This window comes from Macaca nemestrina, chromosome 14 (assembly GCF_043159975.1).
Source record: "Macaca nemestrina isolate mMacNem1 chromosome 14, mMacNem.hap1, whole genome shotgun sequence".
Lineage (NCBI taxonomy): Eukaryota > Metazoa > Chordata > Mammalia > Primates > Cercopithecidae > Macaca > Macaca nemestrina.
In genome coordinates, this window is record NC_092138.1 from 40,662,853 (window position 1) to 40,683,489 (window position 20,637).

General features: G+C 34.9%; 1 long non-coding RNA gene across 2 annotated transcripts in view; it reads right to left on the reverse strand.

The window, feature by feature from the left end:
* LOC105489116 (uncharacterized) overlaps positions 1–20,637 on the reverse strand; it is a 114,159-nt gene that overhangs the window by 35,527 nt on the left and 57,995 nt on the right. The window lies entirely within an intron of this gene.

Below are 20,637 nucleotides of genomic sequence, written 5' to 3' on the forward strand. Positions count from 1 at the left end.
GAACATTTTTCCCCTTTCTTTTTGTTCATGACATTTCTATGCCTCAAGATTTTTCCTCAGCATATTCTGAATTTAATAGACTACTACTAATTCATTAAGAGACAACTAAAATGCAGCCTTTGGTATGAAACATTCCGTCATTTAAATGTACTCTGCTGTCACCTTTTTCTAGTCATTTATGCAATGCATTATCAAAGCTATGTGTGCCTTTTAGCAGAGGTAGTGTCTAATTCATCTTTATATGTTCCAGTATCTATAAAAGCAGACAGTTTGTAGGTATGCAAATTATGTAGAATGATTGGATAAATGAATAAATGCATTTTAAGTTCAAAAGAGCATTTATTTAAGTTGCAATACCCAAAATCAAAGCCAATTAATTCCTTTTATAAGATGATTATATGGTTTGGCTGTGTCCCCACCCAAATCTCAACTTGAATTGTATCTCTCAGAATTCCCATATGTGGTGGGAGGTTACCAGGGGGAGGTAATTGAATCATGGGGGTCAGTCTTTCCTGTGTTATTCTTTTGATAGTGAATAAGTCTCACCAGACCTGATGAGTTTTTCAGGGGTTTTCGCTTTTGCTTCTTATTATCTCTTACCACCACCATGTACAAAGTGTCTTTCACCTCCTGCTGTGTGAAACTGTAAGTCCAATTAAAACTCTTTTTCTTCCCAGTCTCAGATATGTCTTTATCAGCAGTGTGAAAATGGACTAATACAGTAAATTGATACTAGTAGAGTGGGGCATTGCTGAAAAGATACCCAAAAATATGGAAGCAACTTTGGAACTGGGTAACAGGCAGAGGTTGAAACAATTCATAGAACTCAGAAGAAGACAGGAAAATGTGGGAAAGTTTGGAACTTCCTAGAGACTTGTTGAATGGCTTTGCCCAAAATGCTGATAGTGATATGGACAATAAGGTCCAGGCTGAGGTGGTCTCAGATGAAGATGAGAAACTTGCTGGGAACTGGAGAAAAGGTGACTCTTGTTATGTTTTTGCAAAGAGACTGGCAACATTTTGCCCCTTCCCTAGAGATTTGTGAAACTGTGAACTTGAGAGAGATGATTTAGGGTAAATGACAGAAGACATTTCTAAGCAGCAAAGCATTCAAGAAGTGACTTGGGTGCTGTCAAAGAGATTCAGTTTTACAAGGGAAGCAGAGAATAAAAGTTTGGAAAATTTTCAGCCTGAATTGCAATAGAAAAGAAAAACCCAATTTCTGGGGAGAAATGCAAGCCACCTGAAGAAATCTGCATAAGTAGCAAGGAGCCTAGTGTTAATCCCAAAGACCATGGGGAAAATGTCTCCAGGTCATGTCAGAGACATTCACAGCAGCCCTTCCCATCATAGGCCCAGAGGCCCAGGAAGAAAAAGTGGTTTCCTTGTCTGGGCCCAGGTTCCCAGTGCTGTGTGCAGCCTAGGGACTTGGTGCCCTGTGTACCAGCTTCTCCAGTCATGGCTGAAAGGGGTAAACATATAGCTTGAGCTGTGGCTTCAGTGGCTGGAAGCCCCAAGCCTTGACAGTTTCCATGTGACACTGAGCCTGCAGGTTCACAGAAGTCAAGAATTGAGGTTTGGGAACCACTGCCTAGATTTCAGAAGATGTATGGAAATGTCTGGATGCCCAGGCAAAACTTTGCTGCAGGGATGGGGCCCTCATGAAGAACCTCTGCTAGGGCAGTGTGGAAGGGAAATAGGGGGTTGGAATCCCTACGCAGAGTCCCTACTGGGGCACTGTCTAGTGGAGCTGTAAGAAAAGGGCCATCGTCTGGCAAACCCCAGAATGCTAGATCCACCAACAGCTCGCACTGTGAGCCTGGAAAAGCCACAGACACTCAACACCAGCTCGAGAAAGCAGCTGGGAGGGAGGTTGTACCTTGCAAAGTCACAGGGGTGGAACTGCCCAAGAACATGGGAATCTACCTCTTGCATCCGCGTGACCTGAATGTGAGACCTGGAGTCAAAGGAGATCATTTTGGAGCTTAAAAATTTGACTGCCTATATTTAGAAAACCCCATCGTCTCAGCCCAAAATCTCCTTAAGCTGATAAGCAACTTCAGCAAAGTCTCAGGATACAAAATCAATGTGCAAAAATCACAAGCATTCTTATACACCAGTAACAGACAAACAGAGAGCCAAATCATGAGTGAACTCCCATTCACAATTGCTTCAAAGAGAATAAAATACCTAGGAATTCAACTTACAAGGGATGTGAAGGACCTTTTCAAGGAGAACTACAAACTACTGCTCAGTGAAATAAAAGGGGACACAAACAAATGGATGAACATTCCATGCTCATGGATAGGAATAATCAATATCGTGAAAACAGCCATATTGCCCAAGGTAATTTTTAGATTCAATGCCATCCCCATTAAGCTCCCAATGACTTTCTTCACAGAATTGGAAAAAACTACTTTAAAGTTCATATGGAACCAAAACAGAGCCTGCATTGCTAAGACAATCGTAACTCAAAAGAACAAAGCTGGAGGTATCACGCTACTTGACTTCGAACTATACTACAAGGCTACAGTAACAAAAACAGCGTGCTACTGGTACCAAAACAGAGACATAGACCAATGGAACAGAACGGAGCCCTCGGTAAAATACTACACATCTACAACCATCTGATCTTTGACAAACCTGTCAAAAACAAGAAATGGGGAAAGGATTCTCTATTTAATAAATGGTGCTGGGAAAACTAGCTAGCCATAAGTAGAAAGCTGAAACTGGATCCCTTCCTTACTCCTTATACAAAAATTAATTCAAGATGGATTAGAGACTTAAATGTTAGACCTAAAACCATAAAAACCCTAGAAGAAAACCTAGGCAATACCATTCAGGACATAGGCATGGGCAAGGACATCATGTCTAAAACACCAAAAGCAATGGCAACAAAAGCCAAAATTGACAAATGGGATCTAATTAAACTAAAGAGCTTCTGCACAGAAAAAGAAACTACTATCAGAGTGAACAGGCAACCTATAGAATGGGAGAAAATTCTTCCAATCTACTCATCTGAAAAGGGATAATATCCAGAACTTATAAGGAACTCAATCAAATTTACAAGAAAAAAACAACCCCATCAAAAAGTAGGCAAAGGATATGAACAGACACTTCTCAAAAGAAGACATTTATGCAGCCAATAGACACATGAAAAAATGCTCATCATCACTGGCCATCAGAGAAATGCAAATCAAAACCACAATGAGATACCATCTCACACCAGTTAGAATGGCAATCATTAAAAAGTCAGGAAACAACAGGTGCTGGAGAGGATGTGGAGAAATAGGAACACTTTTACACTGTTGGTGGGACTGTAAATTAGTTCAACCATTATAGAAAACAGTGTGGCGATTCCTCAAGGATCTAGAACTAGAAATACCATTTGACCCAGCCATCCCATTACTGGGTATATACCCAAAGGATTATAAATCATGCTGCTATAAAGACACATGCACACGTATGTTTATTGTGGCACTATTCACAATAGCAAAGACTTGAAATCAACCCAAATGTCCATCAATGACAGACTGGATTAAGAAAATGTGGCACATATATACCATGGAATATTATGCAGCCATAAAAAAGGATGAGTTCGTGTCCTTTATAGGGACATGGATGCAGCCGGAAACCATCTTTCTCAGCAAACTATTGAGAATTGCCATGTGTTGTGGAAGGGACCCAGGGGGAGGTAACTGAATCGTGGGGGCCAGTCTTTCCCATGTTGTTGTCATGATAGTGAATAAGTCTCACAGTATCTGATGGGTTTATCAGGGGTTTCTACTTTTGCTTCTTGCTCATTTTCTCTTGCTATCACCATGCAAGAAGTGCTTTTCATCTCCCACCATGTGGAACTGTAAGTCCAGTTAAATTTCTTTTTCTTCCCCGTCTTGGATATGTCTTTATCAGTAGCATGAAAACACACTAATACAGATGCATTATATGAATTGCCTGATATAGATCATAGATCAATCTGTAAACCTTGATTAGCGAAATGATATGCCAGATCACAGTAAGAGGTAGAAAACATACATGCACACAGAGTATATTACATACATGCATACAGAGTATATTACATACCTCTAACAATCCTTCAATAAGGAAACTCATTTAACTTAATTTAGCATTTCCCACTATCATTAACTTTTAGGATACCTACTATCTTTTAATTTCAAAAAAGAAATATTCTATAGAATCCATTAAGCCATTTTGGAAAATCATAGGCTAAATAATAAATATTTTATTTTGTTTTACACCGTAGAGGCAAGATTATACGTGCACATATGTGCGTGTGTGTGTGTGTGTGTGTGTGTGTGTGTGTGTGTGTGGAGAGAGAGAGGATCCTGAATATCACTTCATTATAATACCCATATTTTACTTAACAATGCAAAACACCACCTAGCCAACAATATATTTTTTTAAAACTATAAAACTAAAAATCCACAACTATAAAACTCTACATCTAAGACTTTCAGACAAATAAATGTATTATAAAGTTTTCCTGTAATTGTTTGTATTTAAAGTAGTTAATACAGAGCAGCTGAGTCTTCTCTTCCATTCAAAATGTTTATTTTAACTCTAAGCAGTTAAGTTGGAATGGTGAACAAATTAAGAGTAAAAGTAATTTAGAATAAGAGTGATATTTTTTCCATGATATTAAAGAAAATTAAATGTCTTTGAAACTACCATTAAACTGAATTTAATAACCTGATATACTAAGTAGGAAAGGAGAAAAAAAAGTGGTCTATATTAACATTACTAGACAGCCACAGAGTAATTCCACTGAAATTCATAATTGGTTGGGGGGAAATTGGAGAACTTTATCACAATATTTGAATTGGTTTTGTTAATTCAAAAAAGCAAAATATAAAGGTGAATTTTATTTGTAAGAACGCTGTGTAATGGAGTCAACCTGGAAAATATTAATAAACATATCACAAAATCACATAGAATAGAAAAAGGAGATGCTTTAATATTGGCCATCAGACTTTTCCCATCTATGTTTCACATTGCTTTCGGGGTTTGACCTTATGAGACTCTATCTGCTCCACAGCTTTCTGCTGTGGGCTATGGGATAACTGCTGGCAAGGCACTATCCCTGTTCCTTTTGAAAAATCAACAAGGACAGTCTTTCCCTAGTCTGTCCTGTGCTCATTATCTGTGTTTCCAAAACTAAACCACTTAATACAAATAAAATGTTCTCTCATGTTTAGACTTTTAGAAAGTATACATTAGCTACAGGCTAAGAATCATCCTTAGAAAAGATGTTTTTGTTTGCTATATAGATGTTGCAGGCAAAAAATGTAATAGCCAATTGGGTAGTTCTGATTTCTGCATATTTTGAAAGTGGGTTTTGTAATACCATCTCTTTAGCCTGCAGTTTTTTGAAAAGAATAAAGGCTCTGGAATCTGACTTTGTTCACCTCTGAAGACTTTCATTTAAGAGCTGTGCACTTTAGAGACTTATTAAATTGTTCTGAAATGCAGTTGCCTCATTGCAAAAATCAGGCTCATAATAACATTTGCATAGTAGTACTCCTCAGGGAGTATACACATACATATATACATACACATATATACAATACATACAATAGAATTGAGACTTAGAATGTGGTTATATAACATGTTTCCATTCTCTTGCCTTTAAAAATCATTATAAGCACATCTGTTTTGTAGGAGTCATTTGCTTTTCAATTCCCATAAACCAACTAGTCTACAGCCACAATTATTCTAAAAGTATTCCAGAGCCATTTAACCCTGCACACACCATAGAAACACATCTGTACTCACCAGGCGCGGTGGCTCACGCCTGTAATCCCAGCACTTTGGGAGGCTGAGGAGGGCGGATCACAAGGTCAAGAAATCGAGACCATCTTGGCCAAAATGGTGAAACCCCGTTTCTACTAAAAATACAAAAATTAGCTGGGCATGGTGATGCATGCCTGTAGTCCTAGCTACTTGGGAGGCTGAGGCAGGAGAATCGCTTGAACCCGGGAGTCAGAGGTTGCAGTGAGCCAAGATTATGCCACTGCACTCCAGTCTGGAGACAGAGCGAGACTCCATCTCAAAAAAAAAAAAAAAAAAAGAAAGAAACACACCTGAATGAACTCACATACACATCCGTATTCATATAGTGATACAGAAAATACAAAGTTGTTTGTCTCAAGTTCGGCAGTGTTAGATGTGGTTAGCAATATGGACATTATAGACAGAAAAAATGAATGTGTGTTCTTACAGGCTCTTAGCCGGAGCCTCAGGAAATGACTAAGAAATGACAGATCGGTCAAAGAGGATGATGTTCAGCCTAGAAAATCGCTAACATAGATCAGTGCAACCAGGAGGTAAGCAGTTTCTAGAAACTTGACACATTGAACCACTTAATTCAATGAAAACAAAGTAGAATTTGTTTAATAGAAACTTGGCTCATTCTACTGTCATACGCTTCTAGAAGAATGAATGATGTTGACTGAAATCTAGAAGATGAGTATATTTTGGGCCACTTTTCTTTTTCCTAAGTAAAGGGGCCTGTATAGAATAAGATAATAAAAATTGTAATTAAAATCACAATAATGCTATGACAGAGTTCCTAATTTGGGGGAAAATTTAATAATTTTCTTTTAGGAATACAAATTTGATGATTTCTTTTTCAGAAACATATAATTGAAAGATACATTAAATATCTGAATATATATTTTCAGGATATGTAAGTATTTCATAATAGTAAAGCTTTTATTATAGCCAGTGACCTGAGTAAAATGATAGCGTCTGTTCATAATAATTTTTCAAAGAGGATTTTGTCATATACTGAGAATTCAAAGAACAAGTTAGGATTCATAATTCATTTTTGCATTTTTTCATTAAACATATGTCAACACATTCAAGAAGTCTCATTTACTTACATATTAAGAAATATTTTAGAGTACATAAGTGGAAGAAAGACAATAGTACCATAATCTCATTCACTATGTTGAAATATCAAGTGTATGTGGCATGAAAATTTTGTCTTGTAGGTGTAGAGAGGAATTAAAATTACCTTCATTTCTAGCCATAGCTACAAAACAGAAGAGAATTTTATAGACCAAGCTTACAAATGCTTACATTGTTTATGCTTGCAAAATGTTGGAAAGAAAATAAATACAATTATATAATTTCAAAATGCATTATTTGTCAAAGGTTCTCATTTTTCACAAATCAAGAAAAAGTATCAGAATTAATGGAAGGGAAAATAATACTTGAATAATATAAATATGGTTTCGTTTCTCAAATTCTGATGATACATTTAGTAAAATACAACACCGATCTTTCAAAAAAATTATGTATTTGACTACTTATGGCAAAGCTATTTCAAAGATGTTTTACATTTTTCAGACAAAATTTCATTTGTTTCTGCCTAAATCTGTACGGTTAAGGCCAACATTATAATGACTTGTGTGGGAAAACACGATATTTGTAATAGACATTCAAGTATTCATTTTATGGTTATGCCATCAACATTTAAAATTGGCAGCAAGTAAATGTTGTAGTACTTTGAAGAGTGGTGATATTTTTCATAATTACATACATTAATTTTGTTCTATGCAGCACTGAATCAACACTATTCGTCTTAAATAAGTTAATGCTTACCTCATGTAAAACTTCAAAGCACAGAATTATTTTATTTTTTGTTTTTAAACAAATCTTGTTTCAGACACAACATTATTTTAATCTAGAGATTCTTAATGTAGGTGCCATTAGCAAGCTTCCATCAGTTCAAATGTAGAACTTTGTACTTTGTTATTTTTTGTTGTTTGTGGTGGCACTGAAGAAATAATAAGGGCATGAAGCTACAAAATATTGAGTATCACTGAAAATTTAATGTATGTAAAAATTATATATAAATTATACATATAGGTTACATATATATAAACATTTATCAAACTTATTTTAATGGTGTTTATTCAGAGTAAAATGGATGGGTAATCATAAAGTTGATTTTTACCTTTAAAAGAGTGAATGAAGATGTAAAGTGTGTGCATGTTTAGAGTCTACTTTTTTAAAAAAAGAGTAGAATGGAGATGACAACTGTGTTTGTGTGTGTTTTAGAAATCTTTGGTGAAAGCAGCATGATGTCATTATGATTAACTTAAGCACAAAATTAATGATTTGAAAATCTATGACGTAGTCCAGAATAAAAAGAAAAAAGGGAAAACTGGTTTCTTAGAAACTGGAATTAGGGCTCCTCCAATGGACACTTTCACTAATGAGGACATACTTCAGACAACACTTGTTGAGGGTCTCCTATCATTTTTGTTATTCTGGTGGTACTAAGCATCTGTTGCTTGCACAACTCCAAAATAATTTTGGAAAAAAGTTTCAAGGATATTGTTTGATAATTAAAATGATTCCCTGTAAGTTTAATTGTGAAGGGTATAATTTTCAGCATATTATAAATACAGATTTTACAAAATACAACTGCTATATAATTGCTTTCAATGTAGTCAATAGGATCTAAATACCATGAAGATTTGATACCTACAATCTTCAGTCATGAACACTCTATATTCCAAAAGAGGAGATATTTCCAAACTGTATCACCTATGAAATTGTAACCTAATTAAAAATATATTTTGCTCTTGAAAGTCTTGTATTAAGAATGTCAACAGAATAGAAGGCTGGTTCAGTTCTTTCACCAGCACACAACTGTCCTCCATTTGTTTATGTGTCCACTAAGCTTAGACTCCGCCATCTTTCCAGTGAGACCACCCTTTTCTTGAATGAAGCTTCATTTTCCAGAGAGCTGCTAAGTAGCAGGAAGTGGTGAAGACAGCAGGGCTGGAATTCAAAACGGTAAGGAAAGAGATAAGGAAGCTTCTTTATCTCTGATACAGAAGCAACAAGTAAAATGAGCACTCCAAGTTAAGTGTCAGCACTTTGCTGTGAGAGTGAATGTGTTCAAGTGCCTATGAAAGTCTTTTAAACAGCTGAGCTGGTTTATGTAATTTCATCAGTCAAAATTATCTGTGTTAAATTTTAACAATTTGTCACAGTTGAGAAACGTCAAAGTTGGCTAATTGTTGAAAAGTGATATTTAAAAATCGGTCATCATGTCTGTCAATGCTGATGACTTTATATATCCCTACCTTTGTCCTTGCTTTCATCTCCCTGTTCCTTTCTCTTAAGTAGTCAGTTTCCAATTTTCCTCTGATTGTTTACTCATACCTTGTTTCTCAGATGGTGTCTCTTGAAAAACATTCTAAGAACAAGATTTTCTTTGCATTCTCAACTAAACTTTAATCACCATGAATGCAAGTATAATGTCTATATTCACTCACTATTATATTCCCAGCACCCAACAGAGGACATTCAATAACTATATAATAAGAGAATAAATAAAAATAAATATAAAAGTGTGGTGGCTGACACCTATAATCCCAGCACTTTGGGAGGCCAAGGTGAGTAGATCACTTGAGGTCAGGAGTTTAAGACAAGCCTGGCCAACATGGTGAAACCCTGTCTGTAGCCAAAAATACAAAAAGTTAGCAGGGCATGGTGGTGCATGCTTGTAGTTTCAGCTACTCAGGAGTCTGAGGTGGGAGAATTGCTTAAACCCTGAAGGTGGAGGTTGCAGTGAGCCGAGATCAATGCCACTGTACTCCAGCCTGGGTGACAGAGTGAGACCCTGTTTCAAAAAAGAAAAAAAAATTATGTATATATACACATGTAACCAAGAAGACAAGCATATGGTAATAGCTGGTGTAAAATAAAATGGCTAGACCCAATAGTGAAAGAATAGCTTTGCCAGTAATTCAAATACTAAATTCAGAGATATCACCCACCAAAGGAACACTATTTTCTGAAAATAGTGATAGGTATATTGAAAAGAGCTCTGCAGTTAAAGACATCTAGGAGATACTGAATAAAATTTAATAAAGAGAAAAAGGTAATGAACAAATGATGGATTAAATACAGACTATTGAATTTTCCCTATGTTTGATTCCTAGAAACCTGCTAATGAAAATGATTAAAATAATTCCAGATGAATTGTTAATGTCTGTTACATTTTCATATTATCTATCACCCCACATAATATATGCTTTCTAAATATGCTTATGGCAATTAGCCCAAAGAATGAATAAAGTGGTAATCACATTTATCACAACAAGTTATGGGGGAATAATTTTTTATACTATGCAGAACACTCACTATCCACTGCTGATTGTCAAATATTTTGGTCTAAGAAGAGCACCATAGACAAAAATTCAAAAACACACAGAAGAAAAGGGAAAAAACACTTTGCTACTCTCTTGAATTATTCTTAGTGGGTCTTACTAACAAAACGACAGAAAGAAATGCAAACTTTGTATATTATCTCAAAATGAATCTTTAAGGCAAAACTGCAGCATTAAAGGAAATGGTGCTAGGAAGGCTGGTGGAGTGTTTGTGGGTGTGTGTGTGTTTGTGTGTTGTGCTTGTGTCCCCAACTAAAACACTGCATCCTAAATATTTTCAAGTTCAAAATTCTAATTAGTCATTATAAAATCACAATACAATAAAAAAGAAACCCTTCTTTAAACTCTGGCCAAGGTCCCTCTAGCAGAAGGCCAGGATTCTAACAAGAATGAAGATAAAAAGATGGCTGTGAATTCTCAAAAATTCACTTGAAGTTTATTTTGCATCCCCTTGCCTTGCTCAGTAACCGTGTTTTGTTAACACTGTCTGTTGAGCCTTGATGACTCCTGGTAACTGGAATATGTTTTTAACTGAATTGTTGGAAGTTCTAGTGCTTGCAGCTAATGCATTCTCAGAGCTGCACAGTATGAACACAGCAGGTGTAAAGAAAAAGCAATAATAAAAAATTGAACAGGCCTTAAGTGCTATGATTATTACTGTAGGCCAGTTTTTATCTTCCATTTTAAAAGTATACCTCTTGGATTTCCTGTGTCTAAAAGTATTGATGGCCTCATATTTTCTTTCTTAGTGATGGGCATTAAATATCATATTTTTAAAAAGCAAGTAATATTTGAAAAGACTTGCCTATAGATGGTGAACTCCTAAATCTATGAATGAAATTATCTGAAGATTTTGAGAAAAATCCCTCGAATAATCTGACAACTGATTAAAAATTCAATACAGGAATAGCTGTGACTTTTAACATCAGCTTTCCCCTCGAGAGTTTTTACCCATTGATCAGTTTTGAATCTTTCTAAAGTCAAAGAAGGAAAAGAACTTGTTTTAAAGATAGAAACTCTGAGTAGCAGAAGCATTTTTCATTGGTAGTTGGAAAGTAGAATGATGATAATCAAATTCTAATTTCAGCAATCCATTACCTATGTAAGATTGTGTTTTGAAATGAGAGTAAATGTATCTTTATTTCTACCTGTAGAGATACAGATATACTACCAGAAAACAAGATACACAGGTAGGCTTATCTGAATCTACCATCAGATTATTTCATCTTACTTATTAACAGCAAAAATATATTAATGGATTATTATTGTCATCTTTTTCTCTTTAGTAACTTACAAGATGTGAAACATTCAAGAACTAGTAAGATATGCAAATCCTGTATGTACCTGAAGTGTTTTACAAGAGTATGTCCACACTGATGTTATACATTCATATTACTATTAATAATTATTAATACTTTTCATAGTTTTACTCCCTGCATCTGATTCGTCAGTTCTCTCTGGCTGCTGTAACTCTAAAACATATTTAAAATTAAATCACTTCTCACCCTTCTATTGCTACGACTGTGGTCCAAGCTACCAGGCAACAGTCACCTAGCATGATCTGTCATTTCAATTACTGTCTCCCAGTTGATCATTGTTCTTGCAAAATTTTGGTGTATTTTAACAGAGCACCGATAATGGTACCATTAGATCACATCAGCTCTGTCCTCAAAATATTCCAGTGTTCCCTATCTGCTTTAGAGTAAATGATAAGTCTTTACAATGATTTACAAGGCATTAAGCAGCCTCTCTTCTATGCCCCATTACATTTCTGATCTCATTTACTAAAATTCTTTTTTTTTTTTCAGTCTGTGTGCTCCAGGCACACTCACCTGTTAGCTGTTTAAGCATGCCAGTCACACTCCTGCCTCAAGATTTTTGCACTTGTTATTGTTTCTGCCTAGAGTGTTCTTCCTCCTGATAACCGTTTGGCTTTCTTTAGGCTGTTTCTCCCATGTCATTTTCTGAGTGTATCCTCCCCTTCTTACTCTATTTGAAAATCCACCACTCCACTTCTTCCTAATTCTTTTTACTTTTCTTGTTAGCACCTCTTAATATCTATTATTTATTTACCCAAATAGAACTCAAGCTCCATGAGGGAAATTAATTTCTTATGTTTTGTTCACTGTTTTACCCCAGTGTTTAGTACAGTATATGAAACATAGAAAGTACATGCTCAAGAAATATTCATTTAACATTTTTCCTAGATATGGGAAGCATTTTTTAAAATCATGAGATTTTAAAGATGTGGAAATCCTAGATTTCCTGCTTATTTTACAGAGTGAATACTGAAGACCAAAGATGCTGTGTCCTTTCCAGAGTCAAGTAGTTAATTAAAGTCAGAATTTGGAGTAGAAGTTGGGATTTTAAAAATTATTCTTGAAATGATTATATCCTTTAAATCTCATTATTACCACTATGTGAATTATAAATTTGAGAGAGAAAATAAATTTAAGATATATAAGCATATAAAAGTAGTAGTCCTGAGAAATTATAAAATCTGAGTTGATATATAAATTTATAATTACAATAGAAAAATATCTATAGCTCATAGATTATCACAAGTCAGTTATGAATTAGAAACATCACAATGTGAGTGAAAAGCACAAGCACATATTATACTGAGAAATGCTATAATTGAAAAACAAGCATCTCATTATACTCAACACTGGTCAGGCCCTTATTAGAATAAAATCTTCAATACTGAGCTCAGGAGCAAAATGGGGATGTGGTCAAATTGAAGTGGGCTCAGTTGGAAGCTGGAAAGATAATTAAAGTGCTGGGAAATTGGGCCTTTGAGAATAGGTTAGAGTAACTTGGATTACTGAAACTGAATCAAAGGGGGTTGAGGGTAGATTGGATAATAGTTGCCTAGTGTAAAAATAGTCTTATTTTAAAGAAGGCAAGCCAGCTGTCAGGTTCTCTATAGGGGAATAAGAAGGGGGTCAATGCTATTTCTCTGCAGGATAGTGAAATTAGGTCAAGTGTAATGAAACTTTTCCTTACATGGGAGAATTATTAAATGGGAAGACATTACTGAGAAAAGTATTTTCATATGGTAGTCTAAAATTTGCCGTGGGTTCTCAATGTTTGAGATTGATTAAATCTGCCCTTTGATGGGGGCATGGATAAGGTAACAAAGCAAATTTTCTCCAGGTCATTACATGTCTGGTTCTCATTGATTGTTCCACTTCTTCTTGAAATAATGCTTGATTACAATTTAATTGTAATCTCATTCTGTACAGGTATCTTTGTCCCTTTTTGCACTAATCAAATTTAATATTGCTGAATAATGTTCCAGGAAAATTTTTATGAGATTCTTATAATCACTAATACATCAAGGCCATTTATTAATAGCTAGACTCTTTCATGCAATATCTTCCTAAATTTCTTAACCCCCTCTTCTGACCCACATCCTTCTTGCTAAATTGCATTCTACATTCTTGCAGAAGAATTAATTCTTCCTAGCATAGATCTAGTCATGATAATTTTTCTTTAAAAAAAAGTCTGGTGTATATTAACTATTTGCATCTCTCTGCATCCAGAGGAAAAAAGGCCCTATTTATCTCTTGCACTTTAATCCTGGTGTAATGCATCATTATATGTTGGACACCGTTTTCCTTTGATAAACTGTCTTATACATTATACTGGCCTATTTTCTTTAATGAAATTCTATAGGCTGCATTTTAAAAGGGCGTAACTTAACACACCTTATCATTGCTCATTCTTCTTCCTTGTTTTCTCAGTCACCTGCTCAACACTTAAAAATGCTGGCTTAGTCAATTTGTGCTGCTACAGCAAAATACCTAAGACTGAATGATTTATAAATAACAGAAATTTATTTCTCACAGTTCGGGAGACTGGAAAGTTCAAGATCAAGACACTGGCAATTTATCTGGTGAGGATCTCTTTTCTGAGTCTCACATAGCAGAAAACAAAAGGGCAAGCTAGTCTAACATTGTGTGAAGTCTCTTTTCAAGGGGCTTGATCCCATTAACAAGGGAGCAACCCTTAAGGCCTAATCACTTCTTACAGGCCCAACCTCTGAATCACTTTGGCAATACCTAAATTTTGGAGGGGGCTACATTTAAATCATACCAAATGCCATACAGATGAGTATGCCCTCACAAAGACATCTCTGATTCTCTGGTTTCAGTGATTCCCACAGTTCTACTGGAAGAAGTATGATTTACAGTGTACTCTAACTTCTGGCTGCCAGTTTGCCTTAAGGGGGCAATTGCATATGTATTCTCTCATTTAGAATGAGAAATAATGCATTATTAACAAATTTAAAATTTTTTTTCACAGGAACGATAGACTACTTTTTAAAAAGACTTTTCCATTTCCCCCATCCTAAATGTGTTTCATTTGTTTGACAGATTCCTAGCAAGGATCAATGTGTAAATAGCACAATTTTGGTAGCAAAAGTTCCCTTTTCAGTATTGATGTATTTAAATTTTTCATTATTTATAGTAGGTATATATACCACAAAATACACAAATGTTCTAAAAAAATGAGGAAAAGTGGTTCAAAAATTATTAATTGTATTACTTAGAGATAAATCACTATAAAATGTGAAATTTATAGAGAGAAAACTAGAATGCATAATAATATTAACGCAATTTAAAATAAATGAGTAGTTTTTACAACTTTGTTTTGACCAAAATTAGATGCTTTACAAATACTCTTTTGTAATCCTTTATCTCCAATGTTTATTGTACAGTGAACATCTTTCCACAGCAAGTCCAAATTTATTCCAACAGCTGAATAGTATTCCACTGTTTTGGTGCAGGGCTGGCATGTATTACCATGCAGATTTTCTATTGATCAAGGGTCTGGGACTGAGTATGTAGATAGAGGCTAAAATCTAGCCCAAATTTGCAGTCACCCAGCTCCATAACAATTTGTGCCCGACCAGAGGAACTGTTCTTTTCTAATTAACATGAATTTTCCATGTGGGCTGTGGTGGTTCTGTAGTTTTAACTTACAAGTTTTATAAGTTCATAGTTTAAAATATCCAATAGCTCAATAAGGCTTATTTTCAAATGTAGCAGTATCACTGCTCCAAAACCATCCCAAGTCCCCTTCTTCTCATATTGAGACCTGTCTAGAGTTACATTAAATTTTTTTTCTAGCTATATTAAGGTATTTTTAACAAATAAAATATGCATACATTCAAGATGTACAATGCGATTATATGTATATATGTACACACACACACACACACACAGGGAAATGATAACCATAATCCAATTAACACATCCATTACTACAGTTACCATTGTGTGGTGTGTGTCTGTGTGTGTGTGTGTGTGTGTGTGTGTGTGTGTGTGTGTGTGTGATGAAAACACGTAAGATCAACTCTTTTATCAAATTTCAAGTAAACAGTATGGTAAAGTACTGTACTGTAATATACAGTATAGTCACCAAGCTGTACATCACCAGAACTTATTTGTCTTATTACTGAAAGTCCTCCATAATTTTGGTACCTATTACCAATATCTTCAACTATTTTAGCTATTGCTTCGAAAATGTTCATAAAATTTATTACTAAGATATTTTTACTCTATATCTTAATTTTTCAGTTTCAGGTGTCATCCACTGAATTCCTGCTATGAGAAAAATGGGAATTTCCTTTCTTATAACCAACCACATCATTTCCAGCATGCCAAATGTATACAAACATAGTGCTCACAATAAAATTGGTAAAATCTTTTTACTGAATTGGTATTTATTGTTCATGTGCTTATTATTGCATACATTGTGTTCATTATCCAAATGATTTTATATATATATACACACACATAAAATATAATGGTATTATATTTTTTCAAATATTTTTATTCTTAATTTTTGTGGGTACATAGTATGTGTATATATTTATGTGACATTTGAGATATTTTGATACAGGCATACAATGGGTAATAATCGCATCAGGGTAAATAGAATATCCATCACCTCAAACATTTATCCTTTCTCTGTGTTACAAACAATCCAATTAAACTCAGTTATTTTAAAATGTACAATATATTACTGTTGACTATACTCACTGTTGTGCTATTAAATACTAGATCTTATTCATTCTATCTAACTATACTTTTGTATTCATTAAACATTCCTAATTCCCTCACCTCTCACTACCATTCACAGCCTCTGGTTACCATGATTGTACTCTCTATCTCCATGAGTACAATTGTTTTAAGGTTTAACTCCCACAATAAATGAGAACATGTGAAGTCTGTCTTTCTGTGCAATCTTATTTCACTTCACATAATGACCTCCGGTTCTATTCATGCTGTTGCAAATGACGTTATCTCATTCTTGTTTATGGCTAAACAGTATTTTATTGTGTATATGTCCTGAAGGGTTTTGTCAATGTTTTCTTTAAGTAGTTTTATACTCTGAGATCTTAGATTTAAGTCTTTAATTCATTTTGATTAGATTTTCAAGTACAAGGCAAAAGATAGGTGCCTAGTTTTACTCTTCTGGATATGGATACTCAGTTTTCACAGCACCACCCATTGAAGAGACTATCTTTTCTCCTATGTATGTTCTTGTATCTTTGTCTAAATAAGTTCCTGTATATGGATGGATTTATATCTGAGTTCCCTATCCTGCTTCTCTGATCTATGTGTTTGTTTTTATACCGTGCTGTCTTGGTTACAATATCTCCGTAGTATAAAGTCAAGTAATGTGATTCCTAGTTTTGTGCTTTTGGCTCAGGATGGCTTTGACTATTCTGAGTCTTTTGTGCTTCCATATGTACTTTAGGTTTATTTTTTTCTATTTCTGTGAATAATGTTATTGGATTTTGATGTGGATTGCATTGAATCTATAGATTTCTTTACACAGTATGGATATTTTAACAATATTGATTCTTCTAATCCATGAATATGGAATATCTTTACATTTTTTGCGCCCTTTTTAATTTCTTGCATTAATGTTTTATAGTTTTTATTATAGAGATTTTTTATTTTTTTGGTTATTTATTCCTAAATATGTTGATTTTGTATCCTGCAACATTACTGAATTTGCTTATCAGATCTAACAGTTTTTTGGTCGAGTCTTAGGTTTTCCCAAATATAAGATTATATCTGCACACAAAAATAATTTGAATTGTCTATTTTCCATTTGGATGCCCTTTATTTCTTTCTCTTATCTGATTTCTCTAGCCAGGATTTCCAGTACTCTGCTGTAAAACAGTTGCGAAAATGGGCAATCTTGTGTTCCTTGTCTTAGAGGAAGGGCTTTCAGGTTTTCTCCATTCAGTATAATACTACATATGAGTCTGTCATATATGACTTTTGTTGTGTTAAGGTATGTTCCTTCTATACACAGCTTTTTTTTTTTTTTTTTTTTTTTGTACTTTGGCCTCATGTTTAATTACTTAGCTCTCCTAAATTAAGTTACATTAAATTAAATTAAAACAGTTGAGTCACAGTAATGAATGTCTTCATGTTTGCCACTTGGCAGTGTGTAAAAACGGTTGTGGTGGCTGTATAAAGTTGTATACACAGCTTTTTAAGGGTTTTCATCATGAAGAAATGTTGAGTATTATCAAATGCTCTTTCTGCATCAATTGAAAAGCTCATATATTTTTGTCTTTCATTCTGTTGATATGATGCATCACATTAACTTGTGTATGTTGAATCATCCTCGCAGGGTAAATACACATAGTCATGATGAATGATATTTTAAATATGTTCTTCAATTTGGTTTGCTAGTATTTGTTGAGGATTTTTGCTCAATGTTCATTAGGAATTTTGGCCTGCGGTTTTCTTTTTTGACGTGTCTTTGTCTTGTTATCAGGGTAATTCTGGCCTCATAGAATGAGTTTGGAAGTATTCCATCCTCCTCTATTTTTGAGAATAGTTTGATTAGGGTTGATATTAATTCTCCTTTAAGTGTTTGGTAAAATTCAGCAGTGAAGCTGTTGGGTCCAAGACTTTTCTTTGCTGGGAGACTTTTTATTATGACTTTGATCTCTTTACATGTTATTGGTCTGTGCAGGTTTTGAAATTTTTTATGAGTCAGTCTTGGTAGATTGAATGTGTGTAAGAATTTATCTATTTCTTTTAGGTTTTCCAATTTCTTGTATAGAGTTGCTCATAGTAGCCACTAATGATCCTTTCAGTTTCTGCAGTATCAGTTGGAATGTCTCGATTTTCACCTCTGATTTTATTTATTTGGGTCTTCTCTCTTTTTTTCTTAGGTTAGACATATGGCAATTTTATGTGTAGTTTCAAAAGACTAACTTTTTGTTTCATTGATGTTTTGTATTTTTTATTTTAATTTTATTTCTCTCTGCTTTAATCTTTCTTATTTCTTATACTTATTTTGGATTTGGTTCGCTCTTGCTTTCTGAATTTTTATATGATTTTTAACATTTTAATTTAATTTAATTATTTTATTTTATTTTATTTTTTTGAGATGGAGTCTTTCTCTGTCGCCCAGGCTAGAGTGCAGTGGTATGATCTCAGCTCACTGCAACCTCTGCCTCCCGGGTTCAAGCAATTCTCCTGTCTCAGCCTCCCAAGTAGCTGGGATTACAGGCACACACCACGACGCCCACCTAATTTTTGCATTTTGAGTAGAGACAAGCTTTCACCATATTGTCAGCCTGGTCTCGAACTCCTGACTTTAGGTGATCCACCTGCTTCGGCCTCCCAAAGTGCTGGGATTACAGGCATGAGCCACCATGCCTGTCCTGCTTTCTGGTTTTATGATTATCATTAGGTTTCTTATTTGAAGTTTTTCTACCTTTTTGATTTAGGTGCTTGTTGCTATAAACTTTCCTCTTGGTACTGCTTATGCTGTATCCAACAGATTTTGGTATACCATTATCTTTTTTGTTGTTGTTGTAGAGAAATTTTTCAACTTTTTTCTTAATTTTTTATATCGACTCACTGGTCATTCAGGAGCATATCTTTTAATTTATTGTCTATGTATAGTTTCAATATTCATCTTAGTATTGATTTCTAGTTTTATTCCATTGTGTTCTGAGAAGATATTTGATATAATTTTAATTTTCTGAATATTTCAAGACTTGTTTTGTGGCCTTATATATGGTCTATCCCTGAGAATGATGCATATGTTGAGGAGAAGAATGTGTATTCTGCAGCTGTTGGGTAAAATGTTCTGTAAATATGTATTAGATCCATTTGGTCCACAGTGCAGATTATGTCTGATTTTTTTGTTAATTTTCTCTCTGGATAAACTCTCTAATGCTGAAAGTAGGATGTTGAAATCTCCAGCTTTTACTGTACTGAGGTCTATCTCTCTCTTTAGCTCTAATAACATTTGCTTTCTATATCTGGGTGCTCCAGTGTTGGATGCATGTATGTTTACAATTGTTATATCCTCTTGCTGAGTTGACCCTTGTTCATTATATAGTGACCTTCTTTGTGTCGTCTTATAGTTTTTGTCTTGAAATCCATTTTGTCTGGTATAAGAATAGCTACTCCTGCTTTTTTTTTTTTTTTTTCTTTAATTTCCCTTGGCATGCAATACCTTTTACCATCCTTTTATTTTCAATCGAATGTGTCTTTCTAGGTGAAGTATATTTCTGGTAGACAACAGATTGTTGGGACTTGTTTTTTATGTATTCTGCCACTCTATGTCTTTTGATGGGAAGAGTTTAGTTCATTTACATTCAAATTATTATTGATAAGTAAGGACTTACTCCTGCCTGTTTGTTTATTTGTTTTCAGGTTATTTTGTGGTCTTCTTTTCCTTCCTTCCTTCCTGTCCTCCTTTTAGTAAAGGTGATTTTCTTTAGTTGTCCTAATTTCTTTCTTTTAAAATTTTTTTGTAGGTATCTGTTATATGTTTTTAAATTTGAGGTTACCATGAGATTGCACATCACATTTTTAGCCTGTAATTATTTATTTTCTTTTATTTCTAATTATCCAACTTTATTTTTCAACTGCGGTGTCAAGAAATGTCACAGCTGCTAGGGTGAATGTACAACTTCTGTAGCTTTCAAACCCAGGCGGGAAGCTACCTGACTGCACAAGACAAGCCATGAGGTGCACTGTTCAGGAAGAAATGGCTGGGTCTCTTCAACAATATTAGTTTAGAGCATTTTAAGGTAACACACACCCTAGTACTGCTTACAAGCCAAAGGAGAAAGGGTAAGGCATCCATCATATATCACATCCCTTCGAAGAGGGAAATGAGCATCAATTCTGTGGGAACAGCATCTTTGGATTACACCTCAGCTTGTTTCTCTTGGGCTTCCATGGCAGCTGCAGCAGAAGCAGCCATGGTTCCACCGCATTCTGTCTCTGCTGCCTTTGTCTCAGCCCCACTTCCAGCCTCCGCAGCCTCACTTCTGGCCTCGTAGCCCAGTACTCAGATGCTGTTACACAGAGCATGTGCTCTTCCAGCAGCTGTTCAGCCTGAGCATCACTACTGTTGTCCGCTGT